Here is a 5,273-nt window from a genome sequence, read left to right on the forward strand (position 1 = left end):
ATGAGTTACCACACCCAGCCAATTTTATATTTTGAACTAAATATTCCTATGGGGAGTTACATAATTAGAATTTTAAAACCCAATTCTGATGACTGGGAATTTAACTATCTGAATGAAATACAAATTAACTCTATTACTAGAATCATCTAATTCTCAAGCAAGAATGGAATTTAAAGATTGCATAGCACAGTAATCCTCTAGCCTGGCTCACATTGGAATCACGTGAGGAACCCCTAGGCCAATTAAATTAGAACCTGGTATGGAGGAAACTTGCAGGGGCATCAGTACTCCTAGGAAATCTGTCTTGCAGCTTGAATTGAAAACCACTGACGTAATCTAAGATTTTACTTCTACAGATGAGAAAAGCTAAAACTCATAGAGGAAAACGACCAGGTAGAAAATTCAAGCCTCCTGACTTCAAACCTACTGAGTTTTCTACTCCACAGATTGTTCTCCAACTTTGAGGTGTTCAAAGGCTTCTCTAGAGCATTCATAACTGTTCATAAAGTTCTAGGTTCTACCTCAAACCTAATGAAACAGAATTTGTCACTCCTTAGGTAATCCAGATGAGCACCAAAGTTGAGAACCATTGCAAGTTACCTAAAGTGATGAGGTTTTTATCATATGAAAACAATATAACTTACATTTCTCTCTTTCATTTTTTAAATTGATGGCTCTTTGTTTTTGTTAGATTACATATTGTAATCTAATTGTATCATATTGTATCTACTGTTTTTTAATGTACCACAATCCAATTTGGGGGACATTTTCAACACAGCAGTAATTCATTACCACAACCACTCTTCTTTCCTTTGTTTTTCCTCCCTTTTTGTAGTCCTAAATTCTACAAGATGTTGAACTGAGGCAATAAGTAATTGAACTGGAAAAATATGATGCAAAATGATTAAAACTAGAATGTCTAAATAGCTACAAAGGCCTTGGCAGATATAATTGTTTAATTAGTCTAGAAAAATATAATGTAATTAATAGTTCAGTAAGTCTTAGCAAGAAGAACATTTATTGAAAACTTTTGCCAGACGTGGTGGCTCATGCCTATAATCCCAGCACTTTGGGAGGCCGAGGCGGGTGGATCACAAAGTCAGGAGATCAAGACCATCTTGGCTAACATGGTGAAATCCTGTCTCTACTAAAAAAAATACAAAAATTAGCTGGGTGTGGTGGCGGGCACCTATAGTCCTAGCTACGCGGGTGGCTGAGGCAGGAGAATGGCGTGAACCCAGGAGGCAGAGCTTGCAGTGAGCCGAGATCATGCCACTGCACTCCAGCCTGGGTGACAGAGCAAGACTCTGTCTCAAAAAAAAACAAAAACAAAAAAACTCTCCATTTGTCAGGCGCTATACTAACCACTTTACATGTAATCCTAAGACTATCTCATAATCTTAGGATTAACCCTATAAGGTAAATATTATGTTTACCTCTACAAAGAAAAAGACTAAAGAACAGAGAGGTTAAGTAACACCAGGCACAGTGGCTCACACCCGTAATCCCAGCACTTTGGGAGGCCAAGGCAGGAGGACCACTAGAGGCCAGGAGTTCGAGACCAGCCTGACCAACATGGCAAAACCCAGTCTCTATTAAAACTACAAAAATTATCCGGGTGTGATGGCAGGCACCTGTAATCCCAGCTACTCAGGAGGCTGAGGCAGGATAACTGCTTGAACCTGGAAGGTGGAGGTTGCAGTGAGCCGAGATCTTGCCACTGCGCTCCAGCCTGAGCGACAGAGCAAGACTTCATCTCAAAAAAAAAAGAGAGAGATTAAGTAACTTGGTCACGGTCACACAATAGTAACTTTCAGAATTTATAAATTGGAATCATTAACAAAGATGTCCAATGCCAAGGAACTTGTCTGTCTCCTTAAAAGCACTGAATAGACACAAATAGTTCTAGAAGTTAGCAGTATTGAGTACAAAGAAGAACTGCTGAGAAGGCACTGAGCTACTTTCATTTCCTATACTTTATATTAACTCAATTTTTCAAGACTGCTGGCTCTCCTCATGATTTTCTGGAAATTTTAGCTTCAAAACTTGACACAGGAACAAAATAGAAGCCCTGAATAGACCAATACCATGAAAAATGTGTCAAAGAACTGCCTCCAGTATACTCTAGGCTCAAATAATTCTGCAAATGGATAATTTCAAACATTAAAAGATTAAATGTGATTAAAACTGTCTTGGAAACATGGAAAGCTATTCAGTTATTTATTTTATTTTATTTTATTTTTGAGGAAGAGTCTCACTCTATCATCCAGGCTGGAGTACAGTGGCATGATTATGGCTCACTGCAGCCTTAAATTCCTGGATTCAAGTGATCCTCCTGTCTCAGCCTACCAAAGTGCTGGGAGTACAGGCATGAGCCACCATGCCTAGCTCAGATCTTGGTTTCTAATATACTGAAATATATTAGTTTATATTTAATGCTGCTTAATTAAAGAAACAAGGGCTCTTTGGAGAAATGGTCAATTCTAAAAATGGAGCAGGAAATAAACAAGATAAGGCTTGAGCATCTTATAGTGCCAGAAAGTAAGAAAGTATAAAAAATAAACATAATTTTAAATAATTCATAAGCAAAATGATGGAGGTACATCAAAGGGACAGAGAAGCCAATGGAAAGAGCTCCCAGTCACCAATGCTGGAACAATTTGAGCCACAAAATAGTTTAATAAAGAATGAGTCTGGGCACAGTGGCTCAGGCCAGCACTTTGGGAAACCAAAGTAGGAGAATTGCTTGAGCCTAAGTGTTCAAGACCAGCCTGGGAAACATAGTGGGACCTTGTCTCTACAAAAAATTTTAAAAATTAGCTTGGTATAATAGCATGCACCTGTAGTCCCAGCTACTTGGGAGGCGGAGGTGGGAGGATTGCTTGAGCCCAGGAGGTTGAGGCTGCAGGGAGCCACGATTGTGCCAGTGTACTCTGGTCTGAGCAAGACCCTGTGTCAAAGAAAAAAAAAAAAAGGAAATATTGAATTATAACCCAATGTGTAAAATGAAAACCCATGAGTTTATAGTGATATGAATAAATAATTGAATAAATAAATGTGAGAGGAAAAACAAACCTCCCATGCAGAAGAATCCCAAGTAATTTATGTAGGTACTCCATTCTCAAAGAGGGGGAACATAATTCCTCACTCCCTAAGAGTGGTCTGTGCATGGTAACTTTCTTCCAAAGAATACAGAATGGAAAGGGGGTGAGAAGAGAGTAATTTTTCAGTGGAAAAATTTGACAAACACTAACTCATGGTCAATGTGAGCAATATAAGTCATGGTGGTAGTGTGTGCCCCTGTACCATGTGATGAAAACGGCAATTGGTCTCTGTGGTCTTACTTCCAAAACCCATAACCCCAGTCTAATTATAAGAAAAACATCAGACAAATCCCAATTATGGGGTATTCTATAAATTATCTTATCACTACTCCTCAAAACTGTCAAGGCTATTAAGAACAAAGCAAAACAAAAGTCTGAGAAACCATCACAAACAAGAGAAGCCAAAGAACACGTGATTAGCAAATATAATGTGGTACCTTGGATGGAATCCTGGAACAGAAAGAGGACATTAGGTAAAAACAAAGGACAACTGAATAAAGTATGGATTTTAGTTAACAATAATGTATTAATATTGGCTCATAAATTATGATGAATGTACAAGACTAACATAAGATGTTTATAATAGAGAAACTGGATACTGGATATGTAGAAACTTTCTGTACTATCTTCACGATTTTTCTGCAAATCTAAAACCAATCTGAAAAATATTTATAGTTTTAAAAAAGATAATTGTAGGCAGTTAAAACATAAACTAAAACAAAAGTTATCTTACATAATAGAAACATGAAATACTTAGGACTAATCCTAATAGGAAATTAATAAGACCTATGTGATGAAAAGACGTAAAACTTCAGAGTGTGCTCACTTCAGCAGCACATATACTAAAACTGGAATGATACAGAGATTAACATGGCCCCTGCACAAGGTTAACATGAAGGAATTAAAAGTTAAAAAAAAAAGAAAAACCAACTTCACTGAGTGATGTGAACATTTTTAATAACTAAAAATGTATAGCATTTGCCTCTATAGAAAACTGAATATCGCTACCACGTTGTTTCTTCCCAAACTATATAATATTAATTCAAACCTAAAAGGGGTTTATTCACTGCCGGTGAAAATGTAAAATGGTAGTACTATGGCAGTTTCTTAGAATTCAAATGTATACCTACCTTTGGACCCAGCCCTTTTACTCCTCCTCAAAAGAAATGAAAATATATGTTCACACAAACACTTGTAATTAAATGTTCATAGTAATTTTATTTGCAATATCCCTCTCAGTGGGGGTTGCTACAATAAAAATACCATATACTGCATGGCTTATAAACAACAGAAATTTATTCCTCACAGTTTTGGAGGATGGGAAGTCCAAGATTAAGCCACACAGGCAGATTCAGTTTTTGGTGAGGTCCCACTTCCTGGTTCATAGACAGACGGCCATCTTCTCACTGTTTCTTCACACAGCAGAAGAGGCAGAGGAACTCTCCGAAGTCTTTTTTATAAGGACAGTAATCCTATTCATGAGGCCTCCAACCATATGAGCTATCATCTCCCAAAGGCCTCACTCCAAACACCATCACATTAGGGATTAGTTTTCAACATATGAATTTTGGGAAGACACAAACATTCAGCTTATAGCCATCTTAAAACTGGGGGGAAAATCAGAAATATTCATCAGTAGATCAGTGGATCAAGAAGATGGTGTATCTATACAAATGGAATAATACCCAATAACAAAAGAGGAATTAACTACTAATAACTGCAACAATATTGTTGAATCTCAAAATCGTTACGCTGAGTGAAAGAAGCCAGACACACTGTATAATTCCACACATAAAAAGTTCTAGAAAATGCAAACTAGCATATACTGACAGAGAACAGATCAGTAGTTGCATAGAGTCAAGGGCAGAAGGGGGGTTATATGCAAAGTGGCTCAAGAAAACAGAGATGACAGAAATGTTCCATACATTGTGTAATACAAGTTTCACAGCAGTTATACATCTGTCAAATATCACCAAATTTTACCTTTTGAATATATGCAAGTTACCAGTGGAACAGAACAGAGTCCTCAGAAATAATACCACACATCTACAGCCATCTGATCTTTGATAAACCTGAGAAAAACAAGAAATAGGGAAAGGATTCCCTATTTAATAAATGGTGCTGGGAAAATTGGCTAGCCATAAGTAGAAAGCTGAAACTCGATCCTTT

The sequence above is a fragment of the Colobus angolensis genome, unplaced genomic scaffold (genome assembly GCF_000951035.1).
Source record: "Colobus angolensis palliatus isolate OR3802 unplaced genomic scaffold, Cang.pa_1.0 Scaffold62, whole genome shotgun sequence".
Taxonomy (NCBI): domain Eukaryota; kingdom Metazoa; phylum Chordata; class Mammalia; order Primates; family Cercopithecidae; genus Colobus; species Colobus angolensis.